Source organism: Helicoverpa zea, chromosome 14 (assembly GCF_022581195.2).
Source record: "Helicoverpa zea isolate HzStark_Cry1AcR chromosome 14, ilHelZeax1.1, whole genome shotgun sequence".
Lineage (NCBI taxonomy): Eukaryota > Metazoa > Arthropoda > Insecta > Lepidoptera > Noctuidae > Helicoverpa > Helicoverpa zea.
In genome coordinates this window covers 2,740,299-2,762,323 of record NC_061465.1, presented here as the reverse complement: position 1 = coordinate 2,762,323, position 22,025 = coordinate 2,740,299, and positions in this window count along the sequence as shown.

The window sequence follows — 22,025 nt, the reverse complement described above, 5'->3', positions numbered from 1 at the left end:
GACACCCTGGCGCCATCGCATCTTCCCTGCACGGCAGGTCATGCTGGTGCGGCTGCTGCTTCTGCAGAGACCACCAAGCGGCGCAAGTATAGTAACCTTATTGGGAACTATACTTTTGAGCCGTTTGGGGTCGAAACGCTCGGACCGTGGGGCCCGAGTTCGCGGTTACTTTACAAGGACATCGCGAAAAGGCTTGTCGACGCTTCGCGTGACCAGAGGGCTGGCTTATTCTTTGGACAAAGAATTAGCATTGCCATTCAACGTGGCAATGCAGCCAGTCTTCTGGGCACGTTTCCGGAGGACAGTGATGCGGAGGAATACTTCGACGCCTGATCGATGCTCTTTTTAAAAAAAAAGTAAAAAAATCAATACATAAAAGTTAAGTTATTTACCATTTAATAAAAAAATATAAAAGAAACAGAAATCGTAAACATAATTCATGGTATTTGATTGATTACTATCAAATACCGATTACGTTCCTTCAATACAATACAAAAAAATATCGCAGAGAGCAAAAATCGAGCTGAATGTTCCACTTTAAACAGTGAGGCCATTGATTGAACGGCCCACACTGAAACTTTTTGAAGAGACAAACTTTTAGGTGCTCGACGGCGACGAAACGGAAAATTAACGTTAGGAAATTTCATTATTTACTTACCAAGTTCGAAAGTAAGCAGTAATGCTTTCAGCTATAGTGCGGAATTTTCCAAGGATTTTATTCTATTTATTGTTTTTGGAACTTTGTTTAACACTGTTTCGGTTGAGCTGTTATTGTCACGAAGATAGATAAAAATAGATGATCTTTCGCGATTTTTAGCCAGATATCGAGTAATGTAACTTCTTCGCTAGATCAAGATGTACCTTCTTATTGAATCTTTTATTTTATTTGCCCGTACTAAAAAAACAGACAGACAATTTACGTTTGCTATGAAATATAAAGTCCTTGCAAAGATTGAGTTGGCACTATTTACTTGTTTTGACGACTACCAACGGGCTGATCGGATGATTTGACAAACACCGCCTAGATGCACCTTTCAGTTAGTTCTCCCGACTTTTTCCGGTCATTTGTCCCCAATCATAATGCAAAACAAATCAAGGCAACAACACTTCAACAGAAAATCCGATTTATTACAATAAAACGATAATGGAACAATGCAAGCAAGGAACACATCTTGAAAGGGATCAATAAGGCAATCTAATATTCAAGTATTCCTACCTTTTATTCTTACAATAGTATTACCATCGTTGCCGACGTAAAAGGAATACGATGCATTAAATATTCAAATAAATCTCTCTCTTAAGTTAAATGTATGCCATTGTGCTGGGTACCAGTCACTTCCCTGAAGAGAAAGTTCCAAAGTTGAATTCGCACTTTCGATAATCCGTTGGTAGTTCGCGTAATGGCCGAACTGAAATCGTCTTAGTTATGTAACTAGTCAAGTAAATCTTTGACTCAGATATCATAATTATTATTCCTCTTTTGTAACAATATCTTCACTTGTTTTATTTTTGTATAACGAGTTTCGCTAGATCGCATTTATTTTTTGTTGTTCCAAGACAGTCAGCTGTTTTTTTTCTGTCATAGTCATTTAAAATCTTATCCCTAGGTTTATTTACTTTTATATCATCCAACCAAATGAAACATTGTAACTTTTTCAGCAAAAACATATCTCAGACTTTAAATTACACGAGACAGAATATTAAGGTAAATTCTTCAGCAAAATAAAAAAATATTTTTGCTGAAAGAATTACACGAAAAGCTTACCTCGATTTACGAAAATGGGATCAAAATTATTAGATCGACGATACACATTATTACTGAGATTTTGTTTATTCATTTACATAAGCTAGCGTAATAATCGTATTGCAATGTTCAAAATGCGCAATAAAATATCTAAATCCAGTCCTAAAAATCCTGCTCCACGTTTATCCGACTGATGGAACCTATAAAAAGAGGGTTCTGTACAATTATTTTTACATCAGCACCGGAACCATTCCGGACACGATAAAGAATCTCCCGGAAAAAGATATTTATTCGACCAAGCTAACGTGTTCCTCAACAGATTTGGCGGGAGCATTTTCAACTTTAGGCATATGACAATAAGGTTGTTGGCTTTTGTATCTAGACGAGCCCACATTAAATGTAACGTTGTTGTGGAATGTTAGGAACTTTCGGGTGTGAGCGCAATAAAACACCTTAAATCGAAGCGCGAAATCACTGACTAATTGTTAGTCTTGTTCCGATAAAATTAACTACTTTCGTGCAAAAGGTTAGTGAAGTTTGGAACTAGTCGACGAGTTTTATAGGCGTCAGCTAACGTTCTAGTGGTCAGGTGGAAAGTTCTAGAAGTTTTCTGAGGCCCTCTCTTGTTTCTGGGTCCCTCGGTTGTTAAAATAAGTTAGATCGAATTATCCGACGGCAGACACGTCCAATATAAAGTTTTATCATAATCCATTTTCCTGAGGCAGCTATCTAAAATTAGGCTCTATTCAGTGAATCGATCTAGGGATAACTTTAGACTGCATTGAAATAGCACTAGGTAATAGCCTACCGTTATTGGTGTTATACGCAAAGGAATTTCTTGAGAGACTTTTGTAGTCCGCAATATGAGGGCCATTCACCATTTCGCATACCAAAAAGACGTATTACTACCCAACAAAATCTCATATATTACCCGTACAGCTAATACCTATACAAGTTGGCATAAAGCCGAGTACACAAAAGACATGAAACGCCCACATCCATATTCAAAGGCCAGTACTATCGCACTAACAGCTTTCAACGAAGACATGGTTCCCATTGATTTATGAAATTGTGGCAGTGGCCGTCAGTCACTCCAATTATGAGAGAGCATAGCGTCGGCAATACATCAATCTTATAGACAAGGGACAAACACTGCTCACGGTGATATTGCATGCATTAATGCGCGACGAGATAGTGGCTTATGCTAAAAGTTAAATGACTATAGTTTATTGGTTGTGGAGCTCTTCGGTGCATCGTTAACTTAATGCTTGTTTATGTTGTCTATCGCACAGTTCCGTATATTGGCGTTAGTCTTTTGTGATGAAGTGCCTTAAGCACTGTGAGACTTTGTCTTGAGTATTTTCGACAGGTTTGGAACATCGCTTTCAAGTCAATTAAGTTGGTAGAGGTATAGTTAGTTAGAGTTCTGACTGTATTGATTTTGATTCGTAAATTGGATTTAGTTGTAAACTGGTTTGCCTGTGTCGAGTCAATATTTGATACATAAACATTCCTACTCAGAGATAGTGGTTCACCGTTCTCAAGTACTGAAGTCGGTACTTACGTTTTGTGAATAATAGAACAATAATATTTTAAGTGCCTAGTGAAAAGTGTTCTTACTTTCAGTTACGTATAGAAAATGTAACAGTGTAAAAGCATGTATAGATTCCCAACAATAAATAATTACAAACTAAAACCATTTCTAAATCCATTCACCTGCAGTAACGCAAAAGTTCTGCAGTGAAAATCGAACAAAATAATGGGAATAATATTTTCTGGAGCGTTTGCCTGCAAAATTATCGGGCTCAGTTCGTTCGCGAAGTGTGATATTACCGGTTAGGGGCGGTTCGAACCGATTACAGCGACAACTGCACGCGCACCGACCTTATCACGCTATTATGAAATTTTTGATCGTTGTTCAACTATGAGCGTTGTATTTTAAAATCACCATATTTAAAGTCATCGTGTTGAAATGATTGAATAAGGAAATTGAGAAACTTAAAAAATACATAGCAAATAGGAACAGAGTTTGTCACAACACAAAAAGTAAAAGCATTGACACAGTATAAAAAATATAAAAATAATAATATTATGACGTAAGCCTAGAAAAATAATAAATCAAAACAGAACAAAAGGATAATGACAGCTAGGTTCAATGTTTTATACCAAATGGAAATCCAGCTCAACATTATGACAGGTAGAATACTGGCACACTGCTGGGACTATTGTCATATAACTCTAAAAAAAAGTAATATATTTTGAATAAAGAATGAAACTGACAAAAATCACCAATACCATAAAGGTACGTAATTCTCCGTAGCAATATTTAAAATACCTACACAAGGTCTGATATCCCCAGGTACATTTTGATGAAATTAATGCCATTACGTGTGAAACTTCATTTAAATAATGAATACACTGTTTCGCTGAAAAATAATGCGCATTTATTTGATGTTGGACACACTGGTTCTGCTGAATTATGAAAATCATTTCTGAAAATGTTGTAAGGATTAATTTGCATACATTACAAAAAAAGCGGTGGTAAAAGGTGGAAAATGGCTATTCAGATAATTGAAATTATGTCAAAAAGTTTTAGTACCAAGACTAAACACACACATTATGTTTATCGAATTGTCTATTGCTTTTCAATGCTCATCATCTGCCTAGCCTTTTTTCAACTATGTTGGGGTTCAGTTTTTTATTTAATGACGCCAAAAATCATCAAATTATCCCTTCCCACCGTGGGTTAGCAGCAATGAGGGAGTGTCAGACTTTTACTGACTACAAATCCGTCGTAGGTCTTTTATGCACCAGGGCCGCGGTAACTCTTTCGAACAATCCCGCAGCCCTGGCAGGCCCTGCTGGGCCCCGCTGAGGTGGGATTGAGTTTGAGTCTAGTTGGATGCAGTTTAGTATCAGTGTTGTGCGTGCCGATAATCGGCCTTGGACACCATTGTCAGGAATTACTATCCGCCAAGCGTCTATCTTTCAATGCTGTGGTGATATCTTTTAAAAGTACTACATACCTAACAATCCTTGAGCTCTCTTAATATTATCACAAAGTTTTCTTATATAAACTGTTTCCTAAAAGTATGTCATGTTAGCTTATTTTCAAGGATGATTTGATCAGACACGGCGGTAATATTGTATGAAAATATTCAATATTACGTTCCTTGGTTTATGTTTGTTAAGGCCTACATAGGTGTTACGTATGTTTTAGTTTTCAGTAATTGTTTACGCCCGCCTGATTCAATTTGCAATAAATATACAGCGTGTTTTTATTCTAGAGAACAATTTTATTAACATACTTTTTTTGATTAACATTTATTTTTATTTTACATCAGTTTTTATGACTTTTATTACTGCATTAAATTAATACTATTAGTGAAACAAATGCTAGCAATATTTGTTTAAACTACGCATTTTTGTAAGCAACATTATTTACCAATTTTCAAGTCCCAACGACGCGACGACCAGTCCATAACAAATACATTTGCATAGTCTTCAAATTACATTTTTCAACCCATTTCAAAATAACATAAAATCAACAAAAATATTGGTAATTAACCCTAAACCGCTCACGCCTGATGTGTACACAACTGGTGTGTAATTGTACATTACTGGCCACAATAAGCTCGATACATTATCGTACACAGGTCCGATACACAGCGTAGTGACGTCACAGCTTGGTTAGTATTAATGTCTTCATACGTCATCGCTTGTGTTGCTACTTTGTACCTGACTGTCCCTGGTCGACTGATAACGGCTGTTGTGTTTTGTTGACGAGTGTCTTCTGAGATTACCATAAGGTAATATTATTACTTTTAGGACGAACCATTAGGAAGGTTCTTATGTGCATTTATTTATTCTGAAAGTTTTTTCATACAATTAAGCAAGTACATATTTTTTCGAAGGCATGGCAAGGCGCGCATCTACTTTATCTATTTTTAACCAGCTTTATTATTAAAGAGAAATAAAAAATATTTTTTTTACTAACAAGCCAGCATTAAATATCTCGCTGAAATGAAACCAAAAACAGAAAATAAAAAGAAGTATTAAACAATATCAACCAACGCAAATATTGAGAACAATACAATTTTTGTTCGCAAAGTTTAAACAAAGTTTGAGTAAGTTAAAACCCTTAAGTAACCCAGAAATCGGATACTTGGAAGTTAGGGCCCCAATTCACCCGCAAGGCACCTCAAACTAATAAAGGAAACATTTAATTAATGTAATTCAAAGTTTGGTCAGTCGTAAAGTTATTAAATCAAAAGGTCAGGACTTGAAGAACATGAGATTAGCCTTCTGCACATGTTAACTAGTAACACACATAGTGAGTAGGGTGACCATCTATTACTGATGACAGATTTAATTTATATTTCCTGCTACTATGTCAAGTTTATTTGAGACAAGCCAATCATTTAGTTACAAAAGCACAATCATTCAATCTATTACTATGTTTTATCACATAAAAAGCCAAATACATAGTTTGTTTTAAGAGTTTGTTTCATAATCAAAACCATTCAATATAGCCAGTAACATACCATTACCTACATAATTTGGATGCGCTACTCGGTTGCGACAACTAAATAAACTCTACAAATAATCCCAATCAATGAGTTACTACCATTCTTTTTCATACCACATAAGACCAAAATTAATATTTGTATAATAAAAATCACAAATCATGGTAACACTACCAAAACATCAAGTCACACGTACGGGTCTACATGGAGGCGTATTAAATTCGGTAAATGTCTGGACAAATCGCGCAAGTTTACAACCGGGGTCGAAGAGACCCCTGCAATGGCAAATTGTTACCAACCCACGACAGTTGAAGGGTTAACTGGCGTTCGTGTTTTGATTCGGAAGATTTATAGTGTTGTAGTAAATTAAGTATTGATTTGAAAATTCATCATGTTGATTCGAAAGTTTATAGGTGTTACGACAAATTCAATTCTTCAGAAAATTGTTTTCTTCCTTAATTCATTAAGGGAACTAATTAACTTTAATGTAGTACCTCATTGTTATTTTTAGTCACAGAAGAAAAACACAAATAGGTAGATACATATTTCACTGCATGTTTTTGGTCAGAGAATCAGTTATAGAATTCAATTTAACAAAACGTAATAATGAAATGAAATGAAATGAAATGAAATGAAATCGTTTATTTTGCAAGTTGGACATAAAATCACTTTTACACGTCATTTTTAAGAACGCTGAGGTCGGCATTTCCTAATGACTGATCCCTGAGAAGAAATGCCGAAACAAACTCAAGGGTCATAGTCTCTTTTAAAGTCCAAACATGTTATAAATCAAATAATATTAGGTGTGAGTGTCACCATGTACGCGGTCTGGAATGGCCTTTTGAGGAAAGAGCCACATCAGGCTGGAGCTGACCAGTCCCAACAGACGGCACGCATGTATCAGTCGTCGTGTAGCTCAACCATATCTTAGGGAGCTCAACGACCTGTCACACGACGATACCAGATCTGCAGAACATTTGCGTAGGCCATTCAAAAATACTCAAACCCGCCAGACAGTATTTATGTTATAAGAATATATAATGTTGCTCGCATACACGATACTCACATTCACAATAATAATAAATAATAAAAAAAAATACAATTATAATATATAAATGTCAAAAAAAATGTCATTAATAAAATGTTATCTGATGATAATAATATTTAAATGTCAAAAGAACAATACACAGGCATTTGAAAAGATATCACTCACTAAGCGAGCAGCTCATTCCCAAGCTTCTTTATCATTTAAATAATCAGATATTTTGTAATATCCTTTTTTCAAAAGTTTGGATTTTATATGATTTTTAAATTTCTTAATAGGTAAATCACGAACCGCTTTGGGAAGTTTATTGTAAAAGCGTATACATTGACCCATGAACGAGTTGCTTACTCTGTGGAGGCGAGTAGCATGTACAGCAAGATTATGTTTATTCCTAGTATTTATGCTATGAACATCAGACATTTGAACAAAGTTAGAAATGTTTTTACGAACGTACATTAAATTTTCAAAAATATATTGAGAGGCAACAGTCAGAATATTTATTTCTTTGAATTTCTCTCTGAGAGAAACTTTTGGACCCAGATTATAAATGGCTCGAACAGCTCTTTTCTGTAAAATAAATATAGTCTCAACATCTGCACAGTTTCCCCAAAGGAGTATCCCATACGTCATTGAACTATGAAAGTAACTAAAATAAACTATTCTGGCTGTGTCCACATCGGTGATTAGTCGGATCTTTTTAATAGCATAGGCGGCTGAACTAAGCCTTCCTGACAGTTTAACAATATATGGGCCCCATTGGAGTTTGGAATCAACGGTCAAACCAAGAAATACCGTTGACTCAACAGGCTTCAACTCTACTCCATTTAGTTGTACATTGGTTGGTAACTGCCTTACGTTTGGCGTTGAGAATTTAATTAACTTCGTTTTAGATTCATTTAAAAGAAGATTATTGACATTAAACCAATGAACAACCTTAGAGAGTGTATTGTTAACTTCGTCAAAATTGTCGAGTTGGCGCTTGATTTTAAAAACGAGTGAAGTATCATCGGCAAACAACACAATCTTGTGATTATCCCTTATGTGATAAGGAAGGTCATTAATATAAATAAGGAACAAAAAAGGGCCTAGAATTGAACCCTGTGGAACCCCCATGGTGACCGTGGATCCAGAAGACCTCTTACCGTTGACATCCACCCTCTGAATTCTATTATGCAAATAAGAAGTCAGAAGGTCAAGAGCCTTATTTTTAATACCATAGTGGTGAAGTTTCCTGATGAGTATATCATGGTGCACGCAATCAAAAGCCTTGGACAAGTCGCAGAAAATACCGAGCGCATCCTGCGAATCCTCCCAGGCCTCGAATATATTTTTAAGCAATTCCACGCCCGCATCCGTAGTAGAACGACCCTTGGTAAATCCAAATTGTCTTGTGTGCAACAAGTTGTTTTTATTAAAATGGCTCAACAATTGACGTAATATTAACTTCTCAAAAATTTTACTCAAAGTGGGTAAAATTGAAATTGGCCGAAAATTTGATGGATCGGTTGTACTACCAGATTTAAACAATGGGATTACTTTACTAAGTTTCATCAAGTCAGGAAAAACACCAGACGCAATACAAGAGTTGAACACAGTTGCTAAATAAGGTGAAATTATTTCAATTATCGATGAGATTATCTGAACTGACAATCCCCAAAGGTCAGCAGTCTTTTTTACATCGAGATTTTTATATGCTAGAATAATATCCTTAGAGCTAACAACTGCGAATTCAAAACTTTTGTCACATTCCGCAACACAATTTTTTAATATTGTAAAAGCCGAACTGGAAGAAGACATCAGAGTTCTGGTTGTTAAAATAGGGATATTGGTGAAAAATTTTTCAAACTCAGATGCTACCTCCGAGTCTGACTTAACGTCTACATTGTTTATTTTTAAGTGGAAGTCTCGATTCCGTACAGTGGATCGGCCTATTTCTGAATTAATTATATTCCAGGTGGTTTTTATTTTATTTCCAGAAGCTTTTATTTTTTGTTTTATGTGTATTGATTTTGCGGAGGTACATGCTCTTTTAAATATTTTTGAATAGTTTTTAACATACTGTTTAAATGTTTCATCTTGATTGAATGATCTTTCATAGTATAATTCAAACAACTTCTGTCTACTTTTGTAAATACCCGGCGTTGCCCAATCACTAAATGTTGCCTGATCACAGACAGATATGGACTTAGAGGTAAAAACTTTTTTAAATTCACAGTTAATTAAATTGAATAGAAGGCTATAAGCTTGATCAGGATTATCATGATAGGGCAATTCAGGCAGTTTTTCACACAAGTTATTTTTAAAATGTTCCAACCGATGTTTGTTTATAGGAATAAAACTTACATTTTTTCTCATAGCTCTGATAGTTTTCATAGGAAAGGTAACTAATTGACCAGAGTGATCAGAATCCAGCACATTTAAAATTTGTTTATTTAAAGGTTTTAAGTTTGTAAAAATGTTATCTATACATGTAGCACTAGTGCTAGTTATTCTAGTTGGCTCGAGAAATGTACTGTACAAGTTGTATGATTTAAATAGAGTTATAAAATTATTAACAATAGGATTATTTTCCTGTATATTAATATTAAAGTCTCCACAGACGACAACTGTTTTATTATTATTAGAAATTTTGAATAATACATCTTCCAGATGCTTCTCAAAAATTGTATATGTTGCACATGGGGGCCTGTATACACTCATTACAATGAACTGCTCAAGCTCAACGCATGATATCTCAATTACTCGCTCAACAGAAAGGTTCACAATATCCTTCCGTTCCTTGTATTTAATATTATTGCGAAGAATTATTAGAGAACCACCACGTATTATATTTACTCTGCTGTACGAGCTACCTACACAATGGTTCTTGAAGCTAAACATGAACTGATGCTCTTTAAGCCAATGCTCAGTTAAACATAAAATATCTATATTATTACAGTTCATGAACAACTCCAATTCCAATTCTTTACCAATCAAACCTTGAATATTTTGATGGAATATATTCAGATTGTGTTTGTTTCTAGTATTTATATTCAAAGGGTTTGATGGATCAGAAGTGACAACATTTTTTGTGGTATTTAATTGTACATTTGAAGATATAATTGTATTTATGTCACAATTCAAAATAATCGATTGACTATTGCTAGAGATTGGCTCTATTATCTGGTGGTGGAATTTAAATCACTTGGAACTAATTCCAAGTTCTGTGAAAAAATAAAACTAGACTGCTGAAAAGGAGCAGTATCGTTAGCCAAGCATTTGGCTTTGTTAAAAATACAATAAAATAGCGATTTTGCTATTTGTTCTTTATAAAAATTACAAAGATAATAATTATCTTTTGTCATAAAATAATTATTACTAATGAGTACATTAGAGTCAATAAAATTGAATTTTTCATTATAAAATGTCATGGTTTGTAATTTGAGATTGCATTTATGTCTATAGTTGTTTTCTGTCTGCGACAAGCCCTTGCCATAGGGATAATTAACATTTACTGTTATTAATTTACTGCACAAAAATAAAATTGAAAATAATAAAGAAAAGTTGTCTTTGGAACTAATATTAGTTAACGTAAATGGGGTCTACATGATGTACGCAAAATTAATATCAAAATGGTTACGGCCATCTCGAAAGTGAGCAAAAAATCAGCTCGAAAGCCAATCTTTATTAACACAAAATAATTTGAAAATCAAGTCTTTCAAAGTGAAATTATAAGCACAGCAAATTGCTCATAACACAGTTTCCTTCAAAAAACGAATTTCCATTAAAAAACCTCTTTATTCCGACCGTTAAATCGGTCCATAGTGGGATTTAATTTCAAAGCTTCTCCAAAATACAGTGGACTCGAAAAACCATTTTCTGGGCCGTCAGTCAGCCCGCATCAATGCAACCGGTCCAATTATTCAACTGAAACTACGTCGATACTATGTACGTACAAAATTGACGCGAATCTAAATATTTTGATAGGTGAATAGAAATATTTTAATGGATGGAATATATTGGAATATTTTGGGTACGAACTTTTGTACTTTTATTACACGGTATAAATCATGAAGTGTATTATAACATTGGATTGATGATATCTGAATATTGGGTTTTCATTTCCAGTTTTGGTACTCTTTTTTAAAGTCACGGTTCGCTGGTCTTTTAGTTTGTATCCATCTGAAAATACCATTTCATTTATTAACCAGTTAGGTTCATTTTAACATTATTGCAAGCCGCTCATCCGATATATCTCTCAAAATATAAATATTTGCTCCGTGCTGTGGTAAACTGGGCCACAAAGTCAAGCACTCAGCCACTACGCCAATAGGCTTGACAAATATTGCCTACACGGCTTTTGTGGGGACCTTTATGTACCAGCACAATGTTATCACTGTTCAAAGGATTGACTACTCCCAATTTATTACAAATATAAGTCCATTAAATACACAACAAAGTGCAGTTGAAATAACACCAAAAAACAATGTTAAATCACCTAATTTCAAAAACAATATTCAAAGAATCAGAAAGTTGTACAACATGCAACACTGCATTTTCATTTTTCTTTCGAACCGAGCAAGTATTCATTACGATAAGGATATCGCATGGCGTCATTAACCCATAACACCCATCGATTACACCGTAGAAAACTATTAAGGACCGTGCAAATTGCACAGGTAATGTTTTGACGTGCATAAGCTAGATTGCGTTGACTGCAAATAGATGGCGCTGTTCTCAATTATGATCGAGAAACTGAATTGCGCTTAAGAATTTGCAATTTTAATTTTCTGCGTACCATATTTTCTTCATCGGATGAGAATCTAGTGACTGTTTTTAAATTTCTAGTGTTCAGATTATCTAAGATGGTAGTAGATTTCATGGGCTTTAAAACAGGATTTTTTAATTGCCCTACGATATAAACTGATAAAATATTGGCACATAATAGTCACGAATGTAGCTCTCTAAATCCTCTCAGAACAGTACCTACTAATACAGTTCATAAATAGAAGTAACTAAAGTCTTTAATTAAGTCACTAAATCAAAAAATAGAAGAAAAAATATTCCGACGATAGCGCAAACTTTGCATCACAAGAAGTGTTACCGTTGCCAATTACCAACCGTCGTCTACAAGGCACGAAGCCATCTTAGCTTAACGTTCTCCCAACGAGAACCCAGTTAATGGCCGAAGTGATTTATCGATTAAACGCCACACAAGTTAACTGTTTGCCAAACAAATATATCTTCGTTGATCCTAAATGTATATTGGAATTTCAATAGAGTTACGATGCTGGGCTGCTTCAATTTTGAAATCTTAAAGGTGGTGTTTCAATTCATTCAGAGATAAATGAGTGTCATGATGAATGGTTTATTTTGAGAAGCATCATTAAAAGATTATCAATCTGAATACTGATCTTTGTCTGGCTATCAATATGGAGTGAATGAAAAATACGAAATGCAATGAATGAAAAGTTGATCTACATTTTGCACGTAGATTTTACAAAGTAACTTCATCTGTTTGTCTGTCAAAATGTTTAAATGAAATTTTGTAGACAGAAAGTCTAGAACAGAGTGTGAAGTACCTACCTCCTTCAGAACGCTGGTGGAACAACGGAGAACAGCTAGTTATTGTTATATGTATAGGTAAAAACATACCTAATAGCAAAAAGGGTCATACATAATACAGTATTAGAAAAGTGATACCGAAATTGAATTTCCCCACATCATTGGCGGTTTCCATACAAGTATTAGGTTTTCGCTACGACCTAGAAACAAAACAGGCCTTTTTTCTCGCACGTCAGATTAGATATTACCATACCGACCTAAAAATGTAAAGGCTTATTTTCTATTGTAAGTTCGTTTTAAGGTAAAAAGGTTTTTAGTAGGAGACTATAGGGCTAATACTTAGGCGAGTCACACAAGCTCCATAAGTAAGTATTATAGACGTGCGTGGTGCAAAATCCTTTGCGTTGCAGATGGTTCGATGGTGTGGTTGTGTGTGGTCCGCCTTAAACCCGGTGCCCACTTATGTGCGGTGTACACAGTGCGGGGCAAGGTACTTTAAATTCGTACTTTCCATGCGGTTTACCAATCATGGGCCGTGGGTTTAGCATTCTTATCCCAACATTCCAGTATACACCTTCTTTTGTTTTTAAATTAAGAAGAATATTCTAAGAAGACTTCATTTCTTTTTCAACACAGTCATTATTAAGTTCTGCTTCTTCAAAGTAGGTCCGAAAATAGTTATGTATAGTTTATTTTACACTGGTTCTCGACACTTAGGTAATATACATTTACAGTTCTTTGACTTACCAGTACCTACTTCACAGTAATAAATTCAACATTATTTTCAGAAATGTTACGGTAAATATAAGGAACCAATTAAATTGATACCAAAACATTTCTGAAAACATATCAAGAACAGCGGTCACAATTATACGAGTTCCCTACAGAGCAATGAATTACGCGGTAATTATGATACAAATTAGATTACCTATAACATTCACCTACATTGAGAGTTCTGCGCTCATATTCTGTAGAAGTGACATGGATGCGATGTAGCGGTCACAACGGAAATGGTTCCTTTTGTAAAATACATGGCATGAAGAAGATAATTGATAAAATAAGGCCTTTGTCACTTGGGCATAGTGAAGCTTTGCAACAGCAAAAGAATTTCACAAATCGGTTCAGTAGTTTTGGAGCCTCTAGAGTAGAAACAAACTAATAAAAAAAAACGTTTATTAAAGGTGTCCGTACTAAATATTTTCACGCAGTTACACCAGCGCCCTGAGAAAACTCTGCTCGCGCCCATCTCCTTTTTCAGGTTATGGACTATCTGTGTACCCATCGGCTAAGTAATTTTGGCATGAAAACGTAACACATAGGCAAACAGAAACAGAGATACATCTAAATTTACTCTTCGTTCATAATACAGGTATTAATAAGAATTTCATCCCAAATACGCCTACCTTCAAATACCATAAAATTTCTCTTCACAGCTAATAAAGTTGTTTCCCCATCGATGACTCACAGAATATTCCCTTCGGTAATAGCTCCGGCTTTCCGTTCTGAATAATTTATCAGGAGGCAATTAATTATGAAAGTGGAGAACATAAGTAGCTCATTAGATGAGTTCAAGTGCCGCCTGAATTTATCACATGCTATATAGCTTATGGTAAATATTTTGGTTTTATATGAAGTTGATTTTTTTTTTTTGAAGTATATGTAACGACTACAGCTAGGTGTAATCGGCAATATTGCTGCTTAACTTATATATTTGTTTTGTATCTTCAGTAAGAACTAGGTGTAATTTTCATCATAGCAGTCTGATCTCTATATGAGAACAGTTTCCGTGGCCGACAATTGGCTAAGTCATCATCTTATGCAATAGTAAAGCTACATGGTTGGATCCATCTTATGATCAAATTTATTAAAGCAAGCTTGGCGCAGTCTACTCATGACGAATTGTTACGTGTTACGGAAAGCATGTTTTTATCAGGGTGAGGAAACTAATTACCTTGGGATGCATGAAGAACAGCAGGAAACAGCTAGTATGACAATATTGAGCTAAAAATAATATCGTCAAACGAACAATTTCTCTATTAAAAACAAGGTAGTCACTTATATCTACTAACTTGAGTCGTACTTACCTGTCTAGTTATTGCTTTTGTCAAGTGTACTTACCGTGATTGATATTATGTTTTTTATTGGAATTCTAGTTGAGAAGGCTTCTCATATTATATTACGTATGTTTACTAAGTTCTCTTGTATATTTGACCTATTTACTGCCTCGTGAAAAGAGTTGAAGATAAATAAATAATAAAAAGGAAATAAATAGTAATTTGGGACATTAAATACTTTTTGCTTTGTTTATTGTTAATGGACGTTTTTGTTTTTGTTTAGTCTGAACAGAACAGATAATAACAAACAATGATTTTTTTCAACATCTGCCTCACCTTTTCCCTACTACGTTGTGGTCGGCTTCCAGTCTAACTTGATGCAGCTGAGTACGAATGTTTTACATGGAGCGACCGCCTGTCTACTCTCCTCAGCTCAGTTGCCGGGGCATCCCAATACCAAGGAGTATAATTAGTACTGCTGTCAACCCGTAAAATCTGACCAAATATGCTCTTGCCTTCGAAATAAGGGAATATAATATTGGGATCAAACCTTCATTTTGGTTCTTAATACATACTTAACGGCCTTAACACTTTAGTACTATTTTGTGAAAATGATACAAACATTTTTCTATCATAATATCATTATATAAAGATTATCTTGTATCTCGATAGAAACACAAACTCATTTCAGTGTCTATCTATTTTTTCCTCTGTCTTATTATCTTAGAGCGCTGTGCCTAGAATTCCCACCTGAGTCTCGGTCTGTCTAGGTAATGAGCTAGGAAGGATTTGTGTCCCGTTGGCGTACGGACAACTGTATTATTGTAGGTTTGTTAGAAAACTAGATTCTAAGAAATTGTGTGCAGTTTTGTTTGCAAGATTTTTTCAAAAAATATTATAGACAAGAATATTTTGATGGTTTTCGAAAGAGGTGAAAAAAAGCCTTTATTAATGTTGGGTTGTTTCAATTATTTTTATATTATTAGTACATATACTAGTATGTACCTGCTGAAATAATAGTCAGCAATAATCTATTTTTGGGTAAGAAAAATAAACCTTTGCAGTATTAACTTACGATTTATTTAACTTGTAACAATTTATGTAGGTAACTTAATTTACTTGTTATTTATAAACCTGAAGCTAATAACTTTTTTCTCGTTTAAGCTTTTATTTATAAACTTAACTATTTTTAAATCTTCCAGGAAACCAGACACCGACGCTATTGTTCCGTTCAACAATAGTTTATGACATAAAAAAGTTATAAAAATTCTATGAACGAGATATATTTTATGAAACTGATATTTAAATATCAAAATGTGAAAATAAATTTTCTTTTTCGAGCTTCAAAGTAAATTAAGTAATAGGTGTAAGTCTTAAAAAGGTTTAATGTGCAAAATATCAGATAGTCATAATATATTCTTTATTATATTAGTGCATAAAAAAAATAAAGTTACATCATACTCTGTCATTTTTAACCGACTGCCCAAAAAGGAGGAGGTCCTCAATTCGTCGGGATCTTAATTTTTATGTATGTTTACCAATTACTCAAAGACGTCTAAGACTGATTTGCAAAGTTCTTTTTTTTTGTAAAGGGTATCTATAATACAAAATATATAAAAAAACATACAATTTTGCTATAACATAAAAATAAGGGCCACATGAAGAGCGTGTAAATAATATTTGTAAGTTGTAGCCCATAAACTCACTTCTCTCGAGGCCCACCTTTATGCTTATAAAAAGTATGACTCGACATAAAACAAGCATTTATTAATATTAATAATTCAATAAAATTGACGTGAGACTGCGTAAAAAAGTACCTTCTCACAGGATTAAATAATAAATCCTTAGTAATATTATAAATGGGAAAGTAACTCTGTTTGTCTATGTATCACGCTAACTACTAAACTTATTTAAATGAAGAGCCGGCAAAATGGCATAGGGTATCTCTAACTGTGAGAAGTACATAGTTCCCTCAGAACGCGGGTCAACCCACGGGGTGTATATTGTTATAATATGGATTTGTATTGAGCCATATAGGTCGCTGACATGAAAACAAAATCACAAAATTAACATAAAAGTAAACGTCTTCTTTTCTGAAGTTTATTTATAGTTGACAAGATTCGAAGAACTGTCTTTGTGTCAAAATAATATACGCAAAAAAAAACAATATTTTTTTATAAGAAATCAAAACATGTTATTTCCCTTTCATCCATTAAGTATCAATTTAAATAATTTCAAAAGGAATAAGATCTGACAGGTGTGCCGACCTCTATTGTTATTCCTTTTATACAATCTGAGCGTCAATTTTCTCTTGAGGCAATTACCTAGGCTGTTTTGCCCTCAATTCGTGCTTTTATTTATTTGAATACATATCGCTGATATCATAAATAACGTTATATCAAACCATTTTTTTGTATTCGTTAGTAGCCATTTTTGGAAGAATACGATTGTAATACAAGAAATATTTTGATGAATTTTATTTAAATGGCTAACTTCTATACTCGATACTAATGATAATAATTATGATAAAGAGGAAACATTTTTTGCCTGTTTTTACCCACCCTAAAAGCTCTGAAACTACTGGACCGATTTAACATTTGAAAAATTCGAAGCTAAACTATTCCCGAGTAACACAGCCTATATTTTGTCCTAGAATAGGAAGTAGTTTCGAATGCGGATAAAACAGCTACTAAATAATATCTCAAGTAAAAAATTATCACCCCAAAACATATTAGCAACAAAACGTAATTAAGTTACTTAGACGAGCCATGTTTCCGAAACATAGTTGTAGGCTTTCCAAGTTTAGAAGGAGTTTCGCTAAGTAAACTCATGACCGAACTAAGTAAACGCACCAAGTGACTTAATGTTAATTAGAATTGGTGCTGACTACGTACAGTCGCGCTCGTAAGTGTTTGTCGTGTTTGTTTTTAATTATTAGGACCTTTATTTATAAATTGTTTTTATTGTATATCGAAATTAGCTAAAAAAATATTAATTTTATATTTGTTCCGTTTAGAATATTAAATTCATCAACTTTGCTTTAGTTATCATCATCAGCAGCAATTCTATCGTCCCGTTGCTGGGCACAGGCCTCCTCTCACACAGAGAAGGATTGAGCGTTAATCACGTTGTGTTAGTCAACTTGAAATTAAACTTTTAACTGCCTCGTTGGTCTAGCTGTCGCAAGTGCGGCTGCTGAGCACGAGGTCTCGAGTTCGATTCCCGAGTCGGGCCGAAATCGCTTTGTGGGTTTTAGAAGACTTTCACATAGCAGCCCGGAGCCTGGAAGGTGGTGATTGATACACCCGTGCATCGGAGAGCACGTAAATGTCGGTCCTGCGCCTGATCTCTTTCCGGTCGTGTCGGATTGCCGTCCCATCGGGCTATGAGAGTTAAGGAATAGTGAGTGCACCTGTGTCTGCGCAAATGCTCGTGCACTATAATATGTCCTGCGCAGTTGGCTAATCTCCTTACATGAGAACAGCCGCCGTAGCCGATAATCGGCTAGGAGAACATCATCATCATCATCGTTAGTCAACTTGAAATATTAATGCGGAAGTATTTATTATATTGAATGTATAATAGAATACGATCAGCCCAATTATGGGGAATTGCCATATCCATTCACGTCACGACTGTCAAAAATGTTACAAGCGACATAAAAACCCATGTTAATAATGGGAAATTCAGTATGTCACATACTTTTCAATGCACGGTTCTCATAATGCGCCGATCACATAAAAAGCCATAATATACAAACGAAATCCCATAATCAGAGAGTAGGTAATCATTAAAATTTAAATAAATTCTCCTTTCCTTAAGGTAAGGATGTTTCATTGATTTGGACAATGCACGCAGATTACAATGAATGACAGAACAGATTTGGAAATCACGTTTTGTTCGTGACTGTACGTGACTTGATTCTTCCTTGCATTGCTCGTATTTGTATAATTGTATGGTTTTCAAATTTTCAGAGAGTTACTGTTGAGAGACTTTTTATATGCATTACGAGTTTAGTGATTATATTGAAAAGATTTTTGTTCAGTCAAGTAAGTACATAATAACTGGCAAAATTATTGTTTAGATATTTCCAACATATTTAATTTATAGCAGTTTTAATGATCATTATCATATTAGGTCTTCTCCTAACATGTGTAATATCATCTATATTTCAGTTTATGAAGATTTTAATACTAATTTTACATCAGCTGTACTCAATACAGCACAAACTGTACAATTCCATAAATCTCCATCCATAAATATATTCCACCACCAACACATTAAAGTCAAACAATTTCTTTTCCGATCACCAAACCCGTTGCTGCATTACACTACACAGGAAAAAAAACGACCACCCTGACAGGTAACAAATCGGTATGAACGATACCGCTTTGTTGTGGCAAGCTACCACGTGTTAACAAAAAACAGGTCAATTAATCACTACAGTTAACTTTCCTATCACTTTGTATACTGTATACTGCACAATGTTCCTGAATTCATTATCCGTTAAGTAGATACAGCGTTTTCTGTTAAATAGCTTTTCTAGGATGATTTTTTGCTGGGTCATTTTTGCTGCCTCGTGTAGCATTGGATTTAAAAACTGGCAAAATACCTTTGTGCTAAACGTTCAGATGAGTAAATGAAAAAAAAACTGTGTTCAATACAGTCTTAATATTGAGCAAGAAACCTCAAACGGTTTAATTAATTAAAATAAATTATTATTGTAAAACTACCAAGTTTAAGCGGGGAAACTACGAGTGATTTCTTAATAGCTTGAAAGTCCTTAACATAATTATTTGTTCTTAACTTACCAGCTCGGGTTTACAAACAGCTGTTGGTCCAACTCCTTCCATATTCCGAAATCAGAACAAAGTCCTTATTAGAAATTAATAAAGAGCTTTAATAACGCGTTCTAATTAAAAACTCACAAACTTCAAACTTTGAGGAAGAAAATTGAAAACGGGTTTTTAAAGTCCTCGCCGATTTGAGTAGTGATAGTTAGTCCGTAAAACTTGCCAACTTTCTACTAAATCACCTCATTAATCAACCGTTTAAGCGCGGCTTAAACTATAGTTTCAAATTACACAAAGTTTGATCCACTCTGTGGAGAAGGATTTTAGTTCCAATGACGTTTTTTATGACGTTCAAAGTATTAAAATTATGGAGTTCCCTCTTGCAATTTTATTCTTTTCTCGTTGGCTCCGGGTTTGAATATGAAACTCTGGTTTATAGCCACTTGGGGATGTATCAAGTTTTAGTGTGAAATTTTAAATGTTTGCATCTCGTGTGTCGTAATAAAAATAAGAATACTGAAAGCGGTACTCATTTTGAAAATGAGGAACTAAAATGCGCTTGAATTATACTGTGTTGCGGATATTTTTTGCGTTGTGAGATTAAGTTTTGTTTTTCTGTGTTGAATTTTATTTGAATTATGGGTAGTAGTTAAATATTAATAATCTTTATCCTGATGGACAGAGCTGTCCGTATTCCAAAGAGTATGGTATCGCCGTTTGCATATCCACAGTAATCGATTGATCATACCGGGTAATGTGAATTTGTAAACTTTTGTAACACTAAAAGTTTATCGTAACTAAACAAAAAATCTCTATTATTATTTGTAACAAAACAAAAAAGATAATGTTTTTAAAGTAAAATTAGTTTGAAAGCTGCACTCTTTTATCAGTTTATTTTCATCCCGTGCAGATAATATACGTGTAAAATTATAAGCACAAAAGTGGGAAACCGTGGAAGCGTGCTAGTGAAGTTTTCAGAAAAAAATAACGTTGCCATCAATACAAAAGTTAGTCCGGACACTTCACAATATGGGTTGTTGGCTTCAGACTACCTGTGCCACTATTCTGGAAAAATATTGACAATGTAATATGAAACCTTTTAAAAAGAGGCAAGAAATAGAATGTTTATTTGTGTTATTTGATTTCAGATTCGGTTACCTATTAAAATCAGTATTTGTCTTCGCTGCATAATTACAATGCTTTAAAAGATTAGAACAACAACAACTGTAAACATTATGGTATGCATTAAAGTATTGAGTATTGATTAGAACCGATATTTGGTTTACCTCATTGAATTGTGATACCACTAAAAGTTTCAAGCATAAAAACAATACCATTCAACTGTTATTAAAATAAAATTAAATAAAAACAAAACATGAATCTTACATCGCAACAAAATAAACAAAACAAATTCACTACAACCTATCATTCATCGAGATAAAGTGTTGTACATCGCGTCGACATCCAGATCCATACATTTTTACCACATCAGCAGCTCTGACGGGCACTACAGAATAGGGCCGCTAGTTCGGCCCGGGAATAAATTGCAAGTTATTTTCCGTCCCGTCGCTTACCATATTGACGTTGACACTTAACGGCACATAAATCTCCCGGTAGAAATAATTAAACAAAATTGCCAGATAGACAGTTTTGAAATATCGCGGCGTTGTTCGACCTTTTTTAAAGTCATGTTTACGTAATTTGGGTGTCTGTCAGATTGACGTGTCTACTGATATACGAGGGTGCATTATGTTGGGATGTTTTAACTAGCTGTGGTCCTATGATCCCTGATTTTTCCTCACCCTTGGGATATTTTTGGCCCGCCATGGTAATCCCGGTGTGAAAGAGATGCAAGGAGTAAAACAGTGGAAAGCGGGTTTTTCAACTCTTTATGGTGTACCTATTTAACTGGTTAAGAATTATCTAGACACACGGCAGTGTGTCCGCCAAGTTCGAGCAAAAAAAGCGACACACCGGCCGTGGGTTATATTACACGAACCATTTCGGGCCAAATTCGACCCCCCTGTAACTCAAAATCTATTTTATTTATGCATATCAAATTTCTAGTATCTGTTGAGACCCTCTCACTTATCTAAAATACAAAATTTCATTAATATACCTATTGTAGGTCTTGAGATATTGACGTCAGAAAATAGCTATTTTTACTATACACTCACTAACTGACTGATTCACTGACTCACTCATCAAAAACCTAGACCACTTCCAATGGTCGTATTGACTTGAAATTTGGCATGGAGGTAGGTCTTTATGTCAAGGTAAAGGGAAAAATCTGAAAATGGCCAAGTGTGAGTCGGTTTC